This window comes from Jaculus jaculus, chromosome 9, assembly GCF_020740685.1.
Source record: "Jaculus jaculus isolate mJacJac1 chromosome 9, mJacJac1.mat.Y.cur, whole genome shotgun sequence".
Classification (NCBI taxonomy): domain Eukaryota; kingdom Metazoa; phylum Chordata; class Mammalia; order Rodentia; family Dipodidae; genus Jaculus; species Jaculus jaculus.
The window spans coordinates 43,218,971-43,243,785 of record NC_059110.1 but is presented as its reverse complement, the minus strand read 5'-3'; the positions used below and the strand labels follow the sequence as shown (position 1 = coordinate 43,243,785).

The 24,815-nt window shown below is 37.6% G+C and overlaps 1 protein-coding gene across 1 annotated transcript in view; it reads right to left on the bottom strand.

The window, feature by feature from the left end:
* The window catches only part of Trdn (triadin), a 444,085-nt gene that overhangs the window by 207,342 nt on the left and 211,928 nt on the right, over positions 1–24,815 (bottom strand). The gene's annotated exons all lie outside the window — the stretch shown is intronic.

The window sequence follows — 24,815 nt, the reverse complement described above, 5'->3', positions numbered from 1 at the left end:
ACCCTACATTACTTGGAATCACATCAGCTGGACAGCTTAGAGAATGAAAAGGGACATGACTGATAATTTTACTATTCCGTGCTGTAACAACTAGTGTGTGTTTCACTTAGATATCGAATTATGCAGTAGCCCTATTGGCTCCCAATTACTGATGAACACTGAAGATTCCACACTGGTTTTAAGTCAGAAAGTACCAAGTTCCAGCACAGGAGTGCTCACTCCACAACACGTGAGTCTGTGGTCTTGGTGCTTTTCCACAAATTTTGAATGATGATATTTATCTGTTTATCCTCTGTGCCCAACTGAGTGGCTTAAACATGATAAATGGAAATGAATGTTGACACAGATGGTCAAATCTCATTTAAAGAGGAAATCTTGAAGCGTTGAAAAAATAATGCAAGCAAGGTGCTTGAAATGTAATATGTGGACCTTAGGTGTTAACGGGTTCCACCTTGGTTTTAGTACACAATATTACAATTATGTCAAACAATCTTGCTACTGTTTTTGCTACTTTGGTAAGGAAATAATTTGTAAGGCCTGATTTTATAATTCTAAGAAAAGAAATTATCTCTGTGAAATTCACGAATGATTTTCTTGTCACACAATAAAGGGACAGCTGGAACGCAAGGAAACTTTCAAGTGTTTTCCCTGGTTGTACTGTTTTCCTGGAAGAGATACAATGACTTTTTCAGAGAAAAAACTATTATTCTCTCAAAACAATTAACACAATAACTTTTGAATTCAGTGAAGGTCAGAGGATTAATAGGTTTTATCTGTAATGTGCTTAAAAAGCCAATTAAGACTCCACATACAGCAGCAGAGACTGGGAATACAATATTTAGCTTTTCTGTACATGACTGCAGTGAGCAAAAGTGAATACTCAAAGACGAAGTGAATGTGGAAACGTCACACAGGAGGCAAAGCCTTTGTAAAGATTTGAAACTGAAAGACCCTTCCCATGATGGAAGATACCTCCCTTATTTATTCAAGGAGTAATTAGCATCTGCTTCATTCTGGCATTGGGCTGGACACTTGAGATTCAGTGTGTAACAAAGGACAATGGTTTCACTCTCTGTCTGACTTTCTTGTCTAGAATCTTTCTAGTCTAGAAAAAAATTCTAACAAAGGAATCACATTTAAAATTAATAGAAAATATTTGAATAGTTGTTAAATCAGAGAAAAATACTGTATTCTCTGGTTTCTCCTAAATAGTGGTAAACAATTTCAGTTTAGTCAGGCAAGTTAAATGTTGATATGAAAACAAAGTCACTTATAAATAAACATGAAGGATGTACATTTATTGAGATTTTTTAAATGATAGTATTTTAGTACTGGAAAGAAAGTGGGGTGGGGCCGGGCGTGGTAGCGCATGCCTTTAATCCCAGACTCGGGATGCAGAGGTAGGAGGATGGCTGTGCGTTCAAGGCCACCCTGAGACTACCTGGTGAATTCCAGGTCAGCCTGGGCTAGAGTGAGACCCTATCTCAAAAAAAAAAAACAAAAAAAAACAGGAAGTGGGGTGGGGACAAAATGTATTCAGAAATGTATTAATACTGTCTTGACACTTCCTCATGATGGCATTATTTAATATTGACAGGCCAGAACACTGCATATCATTTCCTCGAAAGCCACAGAAAGGGCAGAACTCTGTTTTTACCAAAGAAAGAAGTCACCACCTCTTCCAGCTCTACCTTTGGTTGTAAGTGGCTATAATGGAGTCCTAGAATTAGATGCCCAGTCCCACTCAGTCACCAGAAAGTGAAGAGACAAAGGCCTGTCTATTGTGTAGTAATGAACTGTCACACCAGGATTAGGCCATTGCACCCTGAAAACTAATTTGCATGAAAATGACCAGATGTTGATTATCCAACTAGGGTGATGTCTGAAAGTTGGCCCTTCTAACAAAGTTTTTATTTATTTATTTTTTGGCGGGGGGGGGGGGAGGTGGTGGCCATTTATTCCTTCTAAATTTTTATTTATTTATTTATTAAGAACATACTTTGTATGGGTACATCATGTGTCAGTACCATCTTTGCCCTCCTCCCTGATCCCATTCCATGTTTTACAAATGTTACTACCAACTTCTTCTCTTCTTATTGTAAAGGAAGAATATGTAGTATCTCAAAATTCTCTGAAAACCTCTATTTTCTAAAGTTCTGTTGAAATAAAATTGGGTGCACATGTCTCCTTGCTTTGAGCTTGGCTGCCATGCGCTGTGGAGTATTGCCCCCTGTGCTCTGCAGGCCACTTTGTTCCCGTGAGGCACTTCAGGGATGCTCTGCTTCCAGACACCATGATTCTCGTAGATTGGATCTCTTTACCATTTACTAATGTAGCACCCCAATATTTCTCATAGTTTCTTGCCCACAACAAACATGAGCAGAATAATAGTTTGGAATCATAGACATGAACACAATATTTCCTTTCCTTATTCCTTCAGGGGCTCCTACTTTGCTGTCAAATGGACTGTACTTTCCCACCATGCCATGCACGTACATCATGCTAGTGGCCTTCCTGCTAGAATCTGGAACCACAATTTTGCAATCCACTATTACATGCCACTATCTTCACAACTTACCTGGACTTTTCTTCATCCTATTTCCACCAAATCTATTTTGCTTTCCTCAGTCATAAGCATGAATATTTGACTCAGTTCTGCACATATGTCATGTGGAACCCAAGTTCAGTTCATGGGAAATTTACCTGAGGATTTTGAGTTAATTTTTTTTTTTCTTATAATTCAGTTCCCCAGCTTGACAAGCTGTAAGCATACAACATCAATCTTTCTACAAGTTATTAAAAGTTTACCTTACACTACAGCTAAATAGGAACAAGAGATGAAATAAAAGATGGAAAAATAAGTCAAAAGCAGGCTGAGTCTGTACTTTATAACTTTAACTCCAATAATTGCTTTGCTGAACTTCTAAGAAAAGTAATTTCTCTCCCTCTCTCTCTCTCTCTCTCTCTCTCTCTCTCTCTCACACACACACACACACACACACACACACACACACACACACACACACACAAACCAAGGCTGACCTGGAACTTACTCTACTTATTCTGTAGCTCCAGACTGAGGTTCATGGTAATCCTCTTACCTTTGTATACTGAGTGTTGGGGTTAAAGATGAGTATCACTATGGCAAGCTATATTTTAATAGTTTTGAGTGCACAGTATTTGCACAGGTTTAGGAAGTACAGTGTAATGTGATTGATTTTTTTAATATATTAGATAGGCATTGTATTGGTTTGAATGTGAAGAGTCCCCCATATCCTCATGTGTTTGTGAATAATCTTTATACTTATTCCCTAGTTGTTGGAGCCTTTTGGAGTTCGATCCTTGCTAGAGAATGTGTTTTGCTGATAGCACTTTTGAGTATTATAGTCCAGACCTCTTGCCACACTCAGTAACTTCCTGTTTTAACTTCCTTCCTGCTGCTGTGGAGATGTTACAGCCACATGTCTGATCTTGCCATGCTTTCATTGCCATGATAGAACTTCCCTTGAAACTGTCAGCTGAAATAAACCCACTCCTTCTAGAGTCTGCTTCTGAGTAGGTGTTTTGTTCCAGCATCAAGAAACTAACTGCAAATCTCTCTGGCCTTTTGTTTGAAGGTTTTACGGTAGATGCCCAGTAAGGGTATAACTGGGTCTGTTGGTATTTCTATAGTCAGCTTTTTCAGGAGTCTCCATATTGCTTTCCAAAGTGGTTGTACCATCCTGCATTCCCACCAACAGTGAATGAGTGTCCCTGCTTCTCCACATCCTCGCCAGCATTTATTTTCATTTGACTTTTTGATGTTGGCTATCCTCATTGGGGTAAGGTGGAATCTCATAGTTGTTTTAATTGGCATTTCTCTGATGATTAGGGATGATGAACATTTTCTTAAGTGTGTGTTTGCCATTTGTATATCTTCCTCTCTGAATTGCCTGTTCAACTCTGTGCCCCATTGTGTGAGTGAGGTATTTGTCTTCTTATTGTTGAGACTTTTGAGTTCTTTGTAAATTCTAGAGATAAGGCCTCTATCAGTTGGATAACCTGCAAATATTTTCTCCCAACCTGTGGCTATTCCATTGGCTTTGCTTATTATATGCTTGACTGTAAAGAAACTCTTCAGCTTCATATGATCCCATTGGTTGAGTGACTGTTTAAGAACTTGAGCCACTGGGGTTTTGTTCAGGAAGTCTTTTTCCATTCCTATATCATGGAAAGTACTTCCTAAATTTTCTTCCAGTAGTATTTGAGTTTCTGGTATTATGTTGAGGTCTTTGATCCATTTGGATTTGAGTGTAGTGCATGGTGAAATGTGTGGATCAAGTTTTAGTTTCCTGCATGGTTCAAACCAAAGGCCAGAGAGATATTTGCTCAACCATGTTTGTAGTGGCTCAATCCGTAATAGCTAAAAGCTGGAATCAACCCAGATGTCCATCATTAGAAGAATGGATAACAAAGATGTGGTATATCTACACAATGGAATTCTATACAGCAGTAAGAAAAAATGACACAAAGAAATTTGAGAAAAAATGGTTGAACCTGGAACAGATCATTCTCAGTGAACTTACCCAATCACAGAAAAAAAATCGACACATAGTCTCACTCATCTACAACACCTAACCTGAATCTACCCAAGATACCTTACATACCCAGCAAGCACCACATGGACTAGACAATAGGATGGATGGGAGGGCGGGGAGGGCATCGAAGGGTGGAAAACAGTAATCTGGACCCAAACGGCAATGGTACCATAAAATTCTACTTCCTAAAAGACAGACCAAATGGCTGAACCTGCACTAGACCCTTACAGGAAACACATGAACCATAAGACACTGGAGAGGGTAGGATCAAGACTAACCTAAATCTTCTACATCTTCCCTCCCTCCCTCTTCCCCTCTCTCCTCTATCTCTCTCCTCTCTAACTCTAGTATATTAGTTATGTTTTTCCTCAATTTCTTAGTGGACACTAACCAGTAACCCCCACTTCCAGTTTGGGCCTACCATCGACAATGAGCTTTTGATCAGAGAAACCTACAGGGTTTCCCAAAACAATGACAGACTTCTGTCAGAGTACTTGATTACCCACCAAAGGCCAGAGATAAGACCCTATTGCTGAAGACTCCATACAGAGCTGACACGTAAAATGGAATGACATGGCTGGAAGCCAGGAGAGAGTCAGTCCCCAGACAGTCAGCGTGTCTAGTGCCAGAAGGTGCTACATGGGCGACTGGGGGAAATGTCCAAGATCTGTCCAAGCAACTCATTGTCTAACCTAATTAGCAACAAACAACCTGATGTGATGCCCTCACAAGTGCAATAGTGGCACACAGCCATGGTGAGGAACCAACTGCTCTTGATTTGGCTAACTATCCACTCAGTGGTACTAGACCCATAGCTGGAACTGGGAAACAAGTCAGAACCATACCCAAACACAAGCCCACTCTACAATATCAAGCTACCATCAATCATGGGGTACAAGAGGGCCTACACCTATCAAACTGTCTATCAAAAAAGTAAGTGTTATCTCAATTTTCCGGGTGCTAACTTACTCTCCATTGGAGAATCTGCTTCTATTTTTCAGATAGATGCAGATCCTAAGGAGAGAGCTGCCCCAACATACCTCAAAAGGGGCCCAACTGAAACTAAGGACAATTGGCGAAACAAGCAAGGGTGATGTTTTCCTGTGAACCGGATACCAGCACAAAGGCGAAGGATACCAACGCAGAGAAAAATCAACTCCTACCAAATCAGAGAGCCAGAGCCTTAGAGGCCCCCAACACCTCAGCACTGAAGCAGACCAAAAATGAACCCAACATGGCTCAGGGAAATTTTGAGGAAGAGGGGGCGGAAAGAATGTCAGAGTCACATGTTGTGTTATGATTTGCAGAGACATTTATCATACCAATAACTGGGGGCTAACTCCACAATGCACGTCCCATTTACATCAACAAGGAGGGTCCAATGGGAGGGGGTAGATCATAGATGAGCCTAAACAATGGTACCAAACTGCCTGTATTTGCTGAAAAGAAAACTAATAAATTAAATTTAAAAAATACAACAGAAAGTAACTGCTATTATGATAGACTGAGGATAAGTAACATATCTCTTACTTCAAATTTGTATTATTTCTTTAAGGTTAGTACATCCAAGTTCTTCTAACCATGATGAGACACATAATGCTACAAATATAATAGCAATCACTTTGCTATGCCACCCAGCACCACAGATTTCTTTTCTACACAGAAATTTCATGTGGTGCCCAGCTTCTCCCTTTTTCTTTTTCTAACTTTCTGTAATAAACCATATTCTACTTTCTAACATTTTTAGATGAAAATTCTTAGATTCTCCACAGAGTAAAATTTATTTATTATTTATTTTTCTTAATATAATGTCTTTCATGGTCCTCCATATGGTTGAAATGATAATGTCTAGTGTTTTTCATAGCTGAATTATATGTTAACACATGTGTGTAGCAAATTTTAATTTTTTTTTTATTGACAGACTGTCAAGGTAATTTTATTCTGTTTTGTGTTTATTTTGATTAGTGTTGCCACAAACATGGACATATGTTAATTTTAATTTTCTGAATGCAGATGCAGAAGTAAGATTGATAGATGGTATTTTGGTTTTCTGTATGTCTTTGTTTTAATTTTTTTTTAATTTTTATTTATTTATTTATTTATTTGAGATTGACAGACACAGAGAAAGACAGATAGAAGGAGATAGAGAGAATGGGCGCGCCAGGGCTTCTAGCCTCTGCAAACGAACACCAGATGTGTGTGCCCCCTTGTGCATCTGGCTAACGTGGGACCTGGGGAACCTAGCCTCGAACCAGGGTCCTTAGGCTTCACAGGCAAGCGCTTAACCACTAAGCCATCTCTCCAGCCCTTAAATTTTTTTTGAGTAACATCATGCTGTTCTTCCTAATTGTTTTACCAATTTATATTCCAATTAACAGTGTATCAAAGTTTCTGTTTACAGCCTTGCCCACTTTGTGTGTGTGTGTGTGTGTATGTGTGTTTGATAATGTCTATTCTCTCTGGGGAGAGGGAGAGGTGGTATATCATGTGGTTTGGGTTTGCATTTCCTTGATAATTAAAGTATTAAGCATTTTCTCATGCATATTTTAGGCCAATCTTAGTATGTAAAAAACTGAATTAATTCAATATGATGAATCAAGAAACTAAAATATTTCCTGCAAAATAGTGTACATTCCAACTAACTTTATGTAATTAGACTCATTACTCCTTACAATTTATATAAAGATCAACTTAATGCAAAATAGTAAAATCAAATTATATCATGAAAGAAGCATTTCACTTGAGCCTGTTACCACTGATCTATGATCCTAGAAATTCAGGAGGCCGAGGAAGGAGTACAGCAAGTTCATAACCATCCTGGACTGCAGAGAGAACTCAGTGCTAGTTGGACAACTTTGTGAGGCCCTGTCTCAAAATTTAAAAATATCTGAAAGATGGGCTGAAGATATAGCTCACTTGTGAGTATTCTCATGCAAACAGCATGTATGAGGCTCTCAGTTCAATTCCTTGTGCTTCCCCCACATGTTCAAAATTAGTAATTTAGTACTTATTGTGTAATGTTATACATAAAAGAATAAAAGGCCCTCTAAATTATCCTTTGTTTACCTTAAAAATGACAAGTGCTTGTTAAATTTCCTCAGAGATAAATTATAAAAATAAATTATATATTCTCAAGGACTGTAAGCAACAAAAAATTAGATGCATTAATTGTAAAGCCAGGCATTTGAGTTCTAAATTTAATATCAGGTGACCACTGTCTTTTTTTCCTGGGAAGCTACTTCTACCCCATCCATTGTGTATCATGATGATCTCCAAATAAGTAAACTAATCAATAAACAAAATATAATCACAGTTTCTCTTGATATTTGAAGGAATAAAAATTGTTTTATGACTAAGAAATTGTGGATATTATGTACCATTAGGCCACAAACCACGAAGTACTGTGACAAAGCTCCTACTGGTCTGAAAACACGCATTCCAGTTCCTAAAAATGATTCCTAAATCAGTTTCAAGCAAGACAAACTTCAGACAATATTCCTACATTTCCCTGATCAGGTGGCTCTTTAACATAGTTGTCTTTCTTGCCATAACACCTTCTCCGAAGACTTAATTGGCCTGTCATGTTCTGAGCCAAAGAACTTGAGTCTAGTAAAAACAAGAATAAATTATGGATTTCCATGCAACACAAAAAAAACTGTGGAGTCTTTCTGACTAATGAATATAACAGCAGTATAAGATGTTTTGTAATGTCTAATTTATCATGAGATGTTTCACTATTCTTATTAATAGTTTAGAGAGATAAATGTGTTAATTTTATATTCCAGCTAAAAAATGTCATCCTTTCATATTAAAATTCAAAAAGAAATGCAAGTCTATACTCAGGAAAAAATACAAAATTTATTTGGATTTTACATTTTATTTACTTCTGATTTCAATTAGAAAACAATAAATTCTGTTAATGTTTTCTGGAGAGTAACACTGTCAAATAGATTTTCCTTTCTATGTCTATTTTAGTGTATATTGTTCCATCTTAAAGTCAGCTATCAAATGATAAACATCAAATAAATAATTCCCCTTTTTTCCAAAAGAACTTGTACAGCAGCTGAAGTCCTTCAATGAAAAAATCCATAAAGTTTATCTCTATCTTCCCCTATTTAATAGTTCTAAAATTGTTGTAACTATCGTAGACTTATATTTTAGGCAAACAGGAGAATTGTTTAAGTCATGCAGAACTAAATCATGGCTATAGCAAGATGTAAGTTTTCAGGAATTCCTGGGTTGCAGGCATGAAGTAGCAGACAGGATATACTACTGGGATGAACTTCCCAACCAGGCACAAGTTATGGGAGGAAGGGATTTGTTGAAGCTTACATATCCAGGGGAAGGTCAATCAAATGCCTATGCCTATTAAATTCTCTCTAAAATAATAATGATTATCTCATTTATCTGGTGCTGACTTCACTCTGCATTAGAGAATCTGATTCTCATTTTCAGATGGACACAGAATGTGAGGAGAGGATTGGCCCATGGCACCTCACCAGTACTCCAGCTGAAACCACAGAGTAATTAGGGAAGTGAGCAAGAGTGTTGCTTTCTTGGTGAACCTGGTATCAGCACAAGCCTGAAGGAGATAGACACAGAGAACACTCAACTCCTACCAAACCAATTAACCAGACACACACAGGATCCCAAGACCTCATCACTGAAATAGGTCTAAAACAAACCCAACATGGCTCAGGGAAATTCGCAGAAGAGAGGGTGGAAAGATTGGTAGAGCCACAAGTTGTGACATTATGCACAGAGACATTTTCTCTTTCTCATAACTGATGGCTTTTCCCACAATGAACAATCCCCAATATGGAGTGTCCCTTCCAATGGGGGAGAACAGGGAGGAGTTTAATGATGGTACCGATATGCCTGTTTCACACTGAGTATGTACATAACTAATAAAGAAAAAATAACAACAAAAAATCATTTAGTCTCAGTTGCCAACTCTGGTTAATTAACAGACATAGGACTTGGGGTTTCTGGAAACACAGGCCCCCTGAGTTTGTCCATAACAGATGGAGGACCCACTGAGATAATTTGAGCATGATTTTTATATAAATGGCCACATTTTTTTTATTTTTTATTATTATTGAGTCACCGGTAACTGAGAGCTCCAACTTCACATTGGCACTGTGTACTGGCCGGGGGAGGGATGCGAAGATCTGCTCTTCACCAGTTTCTGGGCGAGCAGAGTAGCAGGGAGACAAAGATGCTTCTTCCAGATAAATTGTCACAAGTAGGGGGAGGGGGTGGCCACAGAGGCTCCCCAAGTTCTCTACATATCAATGTTACCTTACCCTGCCTCTCTCTCAGCAGCTCCACACACAATTTCTGCCTCACTCTATAGGAGGCTCTGGGCTCACTTGAGAATATTGTTTCTCCTTAAACTTAGAATTAAAATATAATTATTCTTTTTCTTTGGAAACTGTGTGTCCTAACCAATACTAGTCACCACATGGCCTTTTCCCTGATCAAAGCTGGTACCTACCATGTGTCCCTTCCCCTATGCTCCCAATCTACAAAGGTGACACCCCCAACAGATAACAACAGTTCTTAATATTAATGGGTTATTAATAGTATTTTCCTAAGCTATTCTAGTTCAAAGATGGATTTTGGTGCCACAAATCACAAAAAAAAAAAAAAGAAAAAGAAAAAAGAAAGCATTACAAGAGGAAATACAAAATAAATGGGTGGATTTTTTCCCCTTCCTGTTCTCTGTTTTCTCTTTATGGTTATTTAAATTAAGGATGCAATGGCTCATGTTAATTTGACATCCTTAAACACAAGCCTTAGATCATAACCTAGTATTTGGAAATTAAAATATTTTGACAATGTCAAAAAAATTTAAGGTTTGTTCTTAAACCAACAAGTAATGCAACCTTTATGTATAAGCTAACAAATTATTATAAATCAAGTATGTTGTCATTTTTTCTAGATTTCATTTTAAAGTATAGCAATTTTGGTGACATAAGTGCTAATAAGAAAATTCTAAGTTTTTCTGCTCAAGATGTTTCTCTATAGATTTACAATACAGTAGGCTGGCATTTCTCTCTGTTACTTTGCAGATGGGAGCAGCTACTTCCAAAGTTCCACAGGAACCCCCTTACATATCTACTAAAGCACTGGAAAGAATTGGGCCCCAAAACATGCAAAAAGTCTATTTTTATTGCAATAAAGCATGGGCCAAACATCCTTTGGAAAATGAAGAACAATGGCCTGAGGAAGGGACCGTTAATCGTAATACCATGCTACAACTAGATCACTTTTGTAGACAAAAGAGGGAAATGGATAGAGGTATGTTTTACACAGTGGTTCTTTTACCTCCATGACCATCCTGAGTGTGACTACCAGCTGGGCCTTATCACCCCAGTGCTGTCTGTGGCCTGATAGCCCCTAACCCTCCAACCCCAATATATGTTAATCCCAAGCTTCCTAAGGAGACCCCGGAGCCCCCTAAACAGATCCCTGAGCCTTCTAAGTAGACTCCTGAGCCCGATAAGGGACCAAACCTAATCCCTCCATTAACTAGTAAACTAAAGTTCCTCACTTTAAACCTCTTAACCTGTCGTATCTAAAACCTCCCTCATAAATCCTGCATTCCATATCCAGAAGAGTCTAATCATCAAAGACCTCAAGTGTTATTAAAGGTGACACTCACTGTCCCTTCAGGACTATATCCTGTAATTGAGACCCCTGGGAAGTTTAGGATTTCTTACGTCCATGGGCCTTTCTTTGGAAATAAAGCAGATATGATGGGAACTAGGCAGTTACTTGGAAGACCCTCACCATTATTATCAGTTTACATCAGTTTACCAAACAGTATGACCAGGGTTGGAGAGACATGATGTTAATATTAAATCAAACCTTACCTTATATTGAAAGGCAAAGGGTACAAAGCAAGGCAGTAGCAGTGGGGAATGAGCATTATACAGTCCATTCTGGAGTTCCTGACTCTGACGTTCTCACAAGGGTAGCGGCAGTACTCATATATAATCCCTATTGATGTGAGGATGGTACATAGTGGGCATGGAACCATTAACATTTTATATTTTGCATATTAGAGGGGGTTTGTAGAGCTAAAGTAAAGCCTTTAAACTCTAACATCCCGATGACTATAATACACGGAGAACAGGAGCTGCCCATTGCCTTTCTTCAGAGACTCAATGTGGCAATTAGAAACCATAGTAGTATTAATCTAGAGATCATGAGGTTTGGTAGTGAGAAATGGTCATCTAACACACATATTTGTAGTTGAATATGACAAGTTTAGTAATAGCTTTAGTAATAGTAAGTAAGGGCATAGAGAAGTCATGCTATAGAAGAACAAGGGGAAAAAAGTTGCAATAATTTATTGATACGAGGAAAAGAGATGAAGAAAGATAGATAATGTGTGTGTGTATGTGCGTGTTTGTGTGTGTGTGTACACTGGAGGGAGAATTTAAACTGTATGGGCTACAGAATATATGATAGATATTTAAATGGAGCTGGTAAATAGGGAACTAGATACTAGTGTGAACTGAAAGATAACATTCAACATAGGCATATATTCAATCACCAAGGAAGAAAGGTGTAGAAAAGACATATGGAATTAAGGGATATGCCATCAACAGTGAATAAAACATATATAAGACATATACTAAGTGAAAATAGAGCATATATAAAAATAAAACACATACATATGTATTATATGTCATACATATATGAAAAGAAAGTATAGGAATATAGCTGGCATATGCTAGATAATTTGATGGTCATAGTTCATAGAAGCACTTTTAATTTAATCTTTTAGGGGAACAGGAAGCAGGAATATTTTTAAAAGTAGGTGAGAAAAGATTTGAGGTACTTCTTGGAAACTGTGGTCTCAGTAGTGCTGTCACTGACACAAAGGAACTCCCAGGCAGTGCCACCTCAGAGAATCACCCAGCATCACTTCGCAGGTATGGGCTGGACTCTTCCCTGCCACTTGTGTGGCACAGTGGGACAATGACAGCAATAGTTCAATTTCCTGAGAATTTTGGTTTCAAAAGAAGAAGAGAAAATATTTTATAATATTCCATTAGCAGATGTCTTTCCCACGTCCACTGGCTTTGTGCTTTTGCTTCCTTTGCCCTCAGATTGGCATATATAGAATATGCATTGACCTCAACACTGATGTAGACTCTTTTGGGACAATTCTTTTTGTGTTTCTCTTTATCTTCAGGATTTTATCATCAGCTTCTGCCACCTGTTCATGCTTTGACATTGTATATGCAGTGTTATACCCAACAGCAACAGGATATAACAATATTCTTAAAAAAATATTTCATATTTGAAAGAGAGTGAGGGGGAGAGGGAGAGACTAGGCATGCTAGGGGCTCCAGCTGCCACTAACAACCTCCAGATTCATGTGCCAACTTGTGTATCTGGCTTATGTGGGTCCTGGGGAATCAAACCTGGTCCTTTGGCTTTGTAGGCAACTGCTTTAACTGCTAAGTCATCTCGTTAGCCCAACTATATATTTTTTTACTAACATAAATTATCATTTGAAGAAAAAATTATCTTGAATTATACAAGTTTTCAAATGTGTTCCTCCAAGTCTTCCTCATTTACTTAGAGTAAATGGCCTAGAAACAATCAATTACAATTATTTTCCTATCTCAAAACTTGTTTTGCAAGTGGGGGGGGTGTTGCAGTCAGGTTCACATTGCTGGTAGAAATCATCCAACAAAGAGCAGCTTGTGGGAAAAAGAGGTTTATTTTGGCTTACAGGCTCAAGGGGTGAGCTTCATGATGGCAGGGAAAACAATGGCATGAGCAGAGGATAGATATCACCCCCTGGGCAACATATGGTGTGCAACAGGGACAGGAGAGTGTACCAAGCACTAGCAAGGGGGAGCTGGCTATAACACCCTTAAGCCCACCCCCAACAATACACCACCTCCAGGAGGCTTTAATTTCCAGTTGCCATGAGCTGGGGAACCTAATATCCAGAACAGCTAAGTTTTGGGGGGAAACCACATTCTGTCCACCCCATAAACCAATATCCATACATGATGTAAAATAGAATGCATTCAGGCCAACTTAAAAGTCCCCATAGATTTTATCAATCCCAATGATGCTCCAACATCCCCATAATCCAATGTCTTTTAACTGAGCCATAATGCCAAAAAAATCCCCCCCACCCCATAATGGCACAGAATAAACATTCACACTGCAAAAGGTGGCATTGGGCATAGCAAAGAAATACTCAAGCAATACATGATTTTAGACAGGGAAAATACCAAACTCTGTAGCTTCAAGTTCAACAATTCTAGTTAGTGACTAATCTCCCAGTCCAATAACTCTAACCAGAAACAAGTCTCTGGACTTTCAATTCCGCCCCTATAGCTAGGCTACTCACAGTCCTGGAAAACTTCACTGGGGCTGACAGCTTTCCTTAGCAGCCTTCTCATGGTCCCAGCCTCTCTACTGGTCTCCACTGAAATCCATGGTTCATCCTCATGGCTCCATCGGGTCTTCATGCAGGCATCCAGCAACCTGCTTCACACTGCCCATGGCCATTTCCAAAACACAAGACCACATTGCAAACTCAATGACCCTTTCTTTCCTGCATTTCTTATACTCCAAAATACCAGGTAGGGTGGCAATTTGTTAATCCAGGGGGGAATAAAGCAGACTTTGAAGAACAGGAAACTCCTTGAGCACTTAGGCCCCTTCAAAAAGAGTCTACATTCTTCCTGTTGCCCCAGTGCAGGTCAGCTGGGCCAATCTCACAGGTAGTAATCTCTCAAACAATTTGCAGGTGAATGGGCAGCAGTTCAGGCCCCCAAATTATATTTTTTTTCTGTGCCATATCCTCTGCTCACACCAGTTCATTTCTATGCAAAGGAACCCTGCACAACTTCTCAGGACCCAGGCATAACAGCAAGCTTTCCACACTAGCTGCTAGCCCAGTCCAGGCACAGCTCTTTCTCACCCTCATAAGCCAAACCTCACAGTCCATAGTTCTTACTGCATTCAGGTCTTTCAACTCTGACCAGAATAGTCCATCAAGCTGTACTTACAGCACTGCAAGGCACCTCTTAGGCCAAAGTTTCAAATCCTTCCACATTCCTCTTGAAAATCAGCTCCAAAAGGCCAAAGCCACACAGTCAGGTATCTAGCAGCAATCCCATTCCTTGGTACCACTTTACTGTTGCAGTCAGGTAGGTTCTCATTGCTGGTAGAAATCACCCAACTTAGAACAGCTTGTGGGAAAATGAGGTTTATTTTGGCTTATATGTTCAAGGGGAAGCTTCACGAAGGCAGGGGAAAATGATGGCATGAGCAGAGGGTAGACATCACCCCCTGGCCAACATAAGGTGGACAATAGCAACAGGAGAGTGTGCCAAACACTGGCATGAGTAAACTGGCTATAACACCCATAAGCCCACCCCCAAGAATACACTGACTCCAGGTGGTATTAATTCCCAAATCTCCATCAGCTGGGAACCTAACATTTACAACACGTACGTTTATGGGGGACACCTGAATCAAACCACCACAGGGGCAGTTATCCTGTCCTTTTCATCGTCATAATTAGTAAATGCCATCCACTACTTATAGCTTATTGTTACTTAGATTTTCCTCTTAACATACCTAAAGATTGTTCTTTACTCTGAGGACAATTGAGTTTTTAAAATTTGATCATAGCACCCTCTGTTTTTTTTTTGCAGACATCAATAAACATGCTCTGATTAAATTCAGAGTTACAACTTATGTGAGATTAGACAGGAGAGGCAGCAAACCAGGTTCCTAGGTTATATTCTTTTGTCCAAAATTAATCTAGCTAAATAACAATGATGCTTGGATCACTCAACCATTGAAAAATTTGAAATGCAATTATTATTACTATTTTATAATTGTCCAATTGTATAATTGATTTGTGTAGAATTGATTCCGGGTAGTGAAGTTTCACTGCCTAGGAATCCCCTGAAATTTAATTCACCTTTAAATTTCCACTGGTGCCTTTGTTTGTGTCCTTCACATGATAAACCTCATTGACTGAGAAGATTTCCCATGCCATCATGAATATCTCATATTGTCTTCTTCTAACTCCCACTGAAGAATCTTAATGTACAGTGGAATTAAAAAAATCAGGTTATATCCAAATAAGTCACCCCAGTACGTTTATCATCAATGCTTTGAAGACCATCTCGCTTCCTCATTTCCACGTGAAACATCCACATTCATGAAAGTCACTTCCAAATATACTAGGTTTGTTTCAAAATAGTTTGGTGAAAGTGAATATAGTTATTCAAGTATGTTTCTAATACTTCAAAGTATAGTGAAAAGATTTCTCTTTATATATGATATTTAAATTCATAAACCCATCAATCTTTTTTGTTATGTTGACTCACATTATTCTATGTTGTAATTTTTATAACATTCTTAACTATTCACTCCACAGTGGAATCTCAAATCTTATTTATTCTTTTTCATTTTGTAAGTTAATATAAATAAAGAAAATTATTCATATTCTATCTATGTAGAAATAACTTTTTAGAGATATTTTTGTATTTCTGCCATTACATTAGCCACTCTGCTTCATCATGACTGTTTTGACCTAAAATAAATCAATCTCTAACCTAATTTCAGCCCAAAGTTAATGTAATTTTTATTCTATACAAACAGGGACATTGCCATAAAGATCACATCAGCACCCACAGCTAATTTTATAGATAGGTGGAACCAGACCAATAAAACAGAGTCCCAAACACTGACCAATCTTATTCTGATGCCATATGACCTCAGTTTCAAGCTCAAACCAATTTACTCTAAAATTAAATAAATTTCATTATAAGTACTCCCATATAGTTATTATGGTCTTTTCTCTATTAACTTGTTTGTGACTGCAGGTAAGTTAATCTTTCCAAATCTGGGTTTCCTTTTCAATAAAATGGCTATCATAAAAACTCCTTTATAGAGTTGTTATAATGATTAAATGAGAAAATAGTGAATTTAGCTATTAACTTAAGATGTGCTGATAGTGTTATTACATTTTGGTAGAATTTTCAGTATTTTGGAGATCTGGAAAAATCTGGAATGGAAGAAGATATTTTGACTTTTTTTTTTTTTTTTTTTTTTGGTTTTTCGAGGTAAGGTTTCACTCTAACCCAGGCTGACCTGGAATTCACTATGGAGTCTCAGGGTGGCCTCAAACTCACAGCAATCCTCCTACCTCTGCCTCCCAAGTGCTGAGATTAAAGGTGTGTGCCACCACGCCCAGCTTGATATTTTGACTTTTTAAAATTGCTTTTATAAAAAGTTTATAGAGTTTAGGATATATGCTAACCAAATTTAACTGGGAGTTTCTTATCTATTTTCTTAAGTTTATAACTCAGATAACAAGGAAATCTCAGCTCATATCATTATCCCTCAAATCTATCAAATATCTGTCTATGTATTCAAATTGGTATAAGATAATGTTTCTAAGTGACATCTCATTTTCTGTACCATTAAATATAATTTTTCCAGATCCATCCATTTTCCTACAAATTTCATAACTTCATTTTTCTTTACCACTGGGCAGACCCTGAAAGCCTAATGCCACATGTTCTCTCTCATATGTGGATCCTAGCCACAAATGATTGGACTTCTGTGTGAGTAGGAAGAAAACTCAGTAGCAGAGGCCACTAAGCTAGAAAGGAGATCTAAAAGGAAGAGAAAGGGAAGGGGGGGACTTAATAGGATAGTGTATATGTATGTAAGTAGAAGAATAGATTAATAGAGGTGAAAAGGACTAAGTGAGGTCAGGGGAAGAGATTGAATAAAGGAAAAGTGGAGGGAGGGCTAATCGAAATCTAAGAGTATACAAATAGGTCATATGGAAACCTACTTCTTCAGACAGTGGAACACACAGGAGCCATAGATTGTTACTAGAAAGGTTTCAGTGCCAGAGGTGGGATAAATTCCAGTTAGTTGTTGGCCATGGAGGTCCCTGATGCCCCCAAAACATTACAGGCCATTGCTGAGGCCCTTGGTTTTCCACCAGGAATATATGGTTTGAGACCCTATTCCTGAAGACTTCACATACTTGGCTGCAAGGTCAATGAGAAATCTAGCTGGAACTGAGCTGAAAACCTCCTCCATGTAGACCAGCTGATAGAAAGCTGGAAAAAGCCACACTGCATACAGTTCAATGGGAGAGAGATGAACCACCAGTGAAGATACTCAACAGTGGACACTGCAAGCCTTATATTTGGCTAGCCAGGCCAAATGAGTCAATGGCTCCTATAGTGGCATGTCTGTTATGGGGGAAACCAACTGTCCTCTAATTTCACTGGAGCCCCTCTCCATGGGAGAGAATACATCCCTGATACTGAAAACCTACAACATGGATAGTCATAAACCATGTGTAATGTTTGCTGCTGTCTGGCTAAATGTATATACTATGCTCACCAAACTGCCCAGTAAGCATTTCTCTTAATGTGCATACCCATTTACTAATGCTACTATCACTTTTGTTTAGAGAAGCTTCTCTTTTCAGATGGTAGTGATGTTGGGATGACTCAGAAGGCACCATGGTGCTGAGAAGAAGTGACAGAGGAGTATTCAGCACTGCAATATTTCTATCACACCTTCCAAGGCTCAGGGTACATTGCAGAAGAGGTGGTGAAGAATTAAGAACCAAAGGAAGGGTAGGACTTCTTACAAGGTCCTCCTCCATACACAAATTGGCCAGGATATCCATGACCTCACAGTGCCTGACACTACCTACACAAGACCATCATAACAGGAGGAAAAGATCATGATATCAAAATAGAGACTGGTTGGGAGGGGGAGAGGTTATGATGGAGAGTGGGGTTTCAAAGAGGAAAGTGGAGGGGGGGCGGGAATTACCATGGGATGGTGTTTACAATCATGAAAGGTGTCAATAAAAATAAAAATATATAAGTAAATATACTTTTTTCCATAAAAATGTAATTTAGGCAGTTTAGAAGAGGTCATTTTAATGTTGAATAATATAATTTCTTGCTTTTGTTATAAAATTATTTCATTCCAGATAGAGAAATGGCTTAGCAGGTAAGGTTCTCACCTGCAAAGCAAAAGGACTCAAGTTCAATTTGCTAGTACCGACATTAGAAAGATGCACAAGGTGACACATGCATCTGAAGTTCCTTTACAGTGGCTACAGACTCTGGCATGCCCATTCTCTCTCTCTCTCTCTCCCTCTCTCTCTCTCTCTTTCGTTCTGTCTCTTTCAAATAAAATACATTTTAAATAATAAAATAAAATAAAAAATGTTTCATTCTAAATATTATCTGATATTTATACTAATTTTTTTATTAATAGTAAGTACTTAAAATATACAACTATCAGTGCATACAGAAAAGAAATATGTACCATCTGTTCACTTATACATATAGCAATACTTATTAAACTACCTCACATATGAGTATACATCTCTCATATTCAAGATTACAGCTGATATTATTTTTTTCTTCAGGTAGAGGATATGTCTGATTCTTCATAATCAGTATTAAAAAAAATTAGGAACTCTGACTTGTGGACTAGCTCTTCCCCATGGGCTACTTAATTCATATATGAGTGTATCATCTTTCTGAGTTTCTAAAAGTACTTTTATTTTCCCTTTTAAAATCCAAATGCTGGGCTGGAGAGATGGCTTAACAGTTAAAATATTTGCCTGCAAACCCTAACAACCTGGGTTCAGTTCTCTAGTGCCCACGTAAAGCAGATGCACAAAGTGGTACACACATCTGGAATTTGTTTGCAGTATCTGGAAGTCCTGGTGTGCTCATTTTCTCTGTCTTTATTCTCTCTATCTCTCTGTTTGCAAATAAATAAATAAACCTTAAATTTTTTCAAATAACTTTACCTCATTTGTGTCCAAACAAGCTATTGTATAATTCAAACTGGCAATAATTATATAGATTTTCTTAGACATGCTCACCGCAAATCACAATGGTAACTCTCTTACCTACTGGGATGGATGCTGATTAGTTTCCATCTGGCTAATTTAGAAATAATATCAGAAAAAATCTAAAATTTATTATTAAGTGACAATTCAAAAGTCTTCCTGTATTATTTCATTACAAATTCCTCCAAGAGAATACATAGCTATTTTATTACATGATTTCCATGATTTTGCAGCTCTCATCACAAATGTATTTCCTTGCCTTCTAGAAAATCAGTCATGGAAAATTTTAGTAAAAAAGTTGAGCTTCCATACTTGAGCTATAGGATTATACTCTCATCTATATGTAAGTAAGAAGCTAAGAGGATGATGCACTGTTTCTGTGTACTTATGGAGCCCTGCTGAGACTTGAAAAATATTGGTTATAGCAGGTTTATTTGATTTGGATTTCTTACTATCCATTTGAGCAGTTTGTTTCAAAAATTTAATCTAGAATGCACATTAATATAGATGTTTTAATTTTATTCAAAATTTTTGAAGCATCTATATTTAACTCTTTTATTTTGTTTTACTTTATTTTGGTTTTTCAAGGTAGGGCCTCACTCTAGCCAAGGTTTACCTGGAATTTACTATGTATTCTCAGAGTGGCCTCAGACATACAGTGATCCTCCTACCTCTCCCTTCTCAGTACTGGGATTACATTGAGTACCACTACATCTGGCTTTACTTAATTTTCTGTATGAACTGGCATATATTAAAAATGCCCTGGAAAAGATTTTCTAGATTTCAAAGTATCCAGTGATGCTATTTTTATCAGATCTTACCCCAAATCATATTCCAAAAATATCATACAATTAAACATAACTTTCTAAAATCAAGTGCATTTTAGAGAGGGGATAGGTTCATTAAGAAAAGCTAACCTTTTTCCCATGAGTAAACTAGAAGGGTGGTCTACAAACTTAACATGAACACATATGAAACATATTATACATAATATGACACACTTTTCTGCATGTATAAATATTTCAAGAATGTTACATTTAATTACATATAAATATAAAATCTTAGGATTGGTAGTCTGTGTTGTTAATTATTTTGAGCTATCGTAACCAGAACTGCTAGCAAAGATTCAAAAAATAGAGAATACATGAATATTTGTCATGAATAAAATATTATATTGAGTTCATAGTAATTAGTTCCTATCAAGAATTCTTTGCAATGTATCAAGGACAAAAGAAGAACTTATGTAGAAAAATCCAATATTTTAGTTTGTACAGAAGTAATATTATTTAGCTGGGCATGGTGGAACACACCTTTAATCCCAGCACTTGGGAGGCAAAGGTAGGAGGTCAACCTGAGCTAGAGTGAGATCTATCTTGAAAAGCCAGTAAATAAAGAACAAAATAAATAAATAAAACTTAAAAAATATTATTATTATTATTTGCCAATAATGATTTTGAAAATGCTCTATAGAAATGGATATAAATGTTTCTCTTAAAATACTTCAAATACTAGGGTTGCATACTGAAATGGTTTTACCTGAACAATTTAACATCATGGGGACATTTAATGTATAGATCTAGTGAGCTATTGTAGCAGAATCAACCATCCTTATTAGCCTTTGCTAAAAAATAGGCTTGGCTCAAAGAGCATAAAGACATTATTGGAGCTATTGATTTATCACCAGAGCCACTTAATCTTGTAGATCTTGCAAATATGTCATCTGTTTAAACTGTTTTTCATAACTTGGAAACATCCTTATTTTATTACTATGTCAGTTGTGGCATTATCTGTCCCCAAAAGATTTTCTTTTTACCCATATGTTCATCAAATAGTGAATTATTCTTAGACTTCCATTTCTACTCTCCATCCCTTGAAGCACCATCACATTGTCTTTTACTTCCATCAGGCTTTAAATTGCTCTTCAAAATAAAAACTAGACATGACACAAAGATGCTTTATTTTTAATACAGCTTAGACCTCTGCAAATTCTTTGCTCTCTTCTTCACTTTCTACTTTCCTTTCATGTTACCCCTTCACTCAGCTGACTGACTTCATGGTTTTGATTTTGTGCCACAACTTCCAAGCATTAAACATAAAGTTCAGCAATTTTTGGTCCTAGAAATATATCCTTATAAGAAATTTCAAATACCATATTCTCTGACTTTAATTTCTTTGTTGTATCTGGGTAGCCTATTTTGCTTTATTTACTGCTAATCTGTGGATGTTGGTGTTTATTACATATGCTCTTTTCCTTTTAAAATAACCTCACTGGATATTTTTATCCATTCCAGAGTCTTTAAACTGATCTATACATAGTTAAAGCTTTTTGTTCAGCACCTTCCACAATGCTTTTAATTAAATTTATACACCTGCACATATTCTTGAATATTTCAACTGCATATGCACACATATAATCATCATACATACCCACACCATATTCACAAGTGACAAGTGTGCACTCATAAAAGGCTGGATCCTTCCAATATTTCAGATCTCAACTTAAATGTTGCTTTTCAGGTTGGGGATCTAGCTCAATGTTAGCACTACATTTAGCAAGCATTAAGCCCCGGATATAATCCTCAGCATCATAAAATACCAAAATAAAGGGGGGTCTGCTCTAACATATGTATTTTAACATTTGGCCAGCCTTATCAACTGTGTTCTTACTTCCTCCTCTGTCTTTACTCAAGTTGTACTCATGGACATGTGCCTTCCTACTGTGTGTCCTCCTTATAAACCGTAAATTCCTTTAGGGTAGATCCTATGTGTTCTTATGTACCTCTGTGTGGTCAATACCCACCAACATGTTTTGCAATACAGAAGGTTTAGCACACATTTATGACAACATATCATGTGTGTATGAGTGGACTAATTAATCTGTGCTTTTCTAACAGCTGGCTTCAGGTAAGTCAGTAGAGATTCTTATTATCCTTCTTGAAATTCATACTTAGGTCCAAAAATTGGTGCTGAGAAATGTGATGAAATAACCTTTTATACAAGAATTATCTACTGATGATTATGGCAAAATTATTTTCATAAGTAATAAACTTATAAACATATAGAGTGATAGTGAATTTCTCTTACATCTCCATAAAGAGCAAAGTACAGAGACATGGGTCTTGTGCTGACTTGGCTTCTCTATCAGGCTACATACATTGTCAGTGTTATAATTGTTTATTTTTATTTATTTATTTATTTATTTATTTATTTATTTATTTATTTATTGGTTTTTTGAGTTAAGGTATCACTCTAGCTCAGGCTGACCTGGAATTCAGTATTTAGTCTCAGTGTGGCCTCCAACTCAAGGTGATCCTCTCACCTCTGCCTTCCAAGTACTGGGCTTAAATGCCTGTGCCACCACCTCTGCCTCCCATATTGTTTTGTCTTATAACAAAAGCAAGCACACACCCACAGCAAACAACAGGGACCCAGACAGAGCTCAATCACTCTGTATATATGTATACCTTACACTGGAATTCATCTTATGCTGGAGTTCAAGCACTCTGTATTCCTTATGCTGGAATCTGCCCCAGTAACACCTTAGGACTGGACCCCAGGATCCACCCCAATGACACCTACTCCAACCAGAAGGCTAGAAACCCATATTGCAAGCTTTAATAAACTCCTGAGTCTACTGGGGGACATAAATTCACCCTACCACAACTCCTAATCTCCCCTAAGAAGGGAAGGATTCTACTAATGCTTCCAGTCCAGACTGCTATCCTTAGACAATATTCCATTTTTAAGTTTAAGTAGTGGCTCATTTCCCAGTTGTTCTCAGTGTACTATTATACTGAAAGGTATGGAAATTTCTACTTTACATTGTTAATAAATGAAAGGAATCCAGTTTACACCATACACAAAAACCTGGGGTGATTTGAATTTTAATGGAAGACAATACATTCATAATTTAAAGAAAGACAATGCATTTAATTGAAGAATTTCAAGCTCAAATGCCATGGGTAGAAGAAATATTTGGGATAAAATCATTGATCCCTAAATTGTAATGCTTGAGATGCCAATTTCTCATAGAGACATAAGTCTTAAGGAAAAGAAGTGAATATATGTATGTGTGTGTGTATGTATATATATATATCTCAACTCCTAATCTCCCTAAGAAGGGAAGGCTTCTATGAATGCCTCAAGTCCAGAAAGCTATTCTTAGACAATGTTCCATCTTGCATTTAAGTTTAACTAAGGTCTAATTTCATATATATTTATCTGTATATATTATATGTATTGCATGAAATATATACATATGTGTGTGTGTATATATATACATATATGGTATGTCTAAGAATAAAACAAGGGCTGGAGAGATGGCTTAGTGGTTAAGTGCTTGCCTATAAAGCCTAAGGACTCCAATTTGAGGCTCGATTCCCTAGGGCCCACATTAGCCAGATGCACAAGGGGGCTCACGCATTTGGAGTTAGTTTGCAGTGGCTGGAGTCCCTGGCTCACCCATTCTCTCTCTCTTTCTCTGTTCGTAGATCTCAAATAAATAAATAAATAAATAAAAATAAGCAAAGAATAAAACAAAACTAAACAGCAAAATTTAAGCAGTTAAATCATTGAATCACCTATTCTTTAATTAAGACATTTTTTTCTCAGCTTCTCATCTTTGCCAAATGGTTTTGTCATCCTGTGTACATTCATTATGTCTTAACAAAGATGGTTGTCGGCTTTATTAATTTTAGAGTGGCACCATACTGATCTTGGTGTCTGATCCTCCCTCTCTTAGGGCATTGACTTAACAGAATTTAGTATTATAAACCCTTCATTTAGTCTTTTTTTTTTTTTTTTTTTTTTTTATTTGAGAGCGACAGACACAGGGAGAAAGACAGATAGAGGGAGAGAGATAGAATGGGCGCGCCAGGGCTTCCAGCCACTGCAAACGAACTCCAGACGCGTGCGCCCCCTTGTGCATCTGGCTAACGTGGGACCTGGGGAACCGAGCCTTGAACCGGGGTCCTTAGGCTTCACAGGCAAGCGCTTAACCGCTAAGCCATCTCTCCAGCCCCATTTAGTCTTTTGAGGGATGAATCCTTTGTAAAGTACACTCCAAATTTTGCAGGATACCCATTTGAAATGTTGACCATCAAGAAAGATGAGGGACCCAGCTTCTACTTTCTGTGGGAGGCTAAGAGACTGACATCCTTCCCCACTCTCCCCAGAATATAGACATGGATGCACTGTTCCTGTTCTTATACACACTCCTGCTTTCTATTTTGAACAGTAAGTTTCATGTGAAGTTCTAATTTCATGTCTTCTTTTTCTATTTCAAATACCAACACTTTTTCTTTGGCAGTCTACATATTGGCAAATTTAAC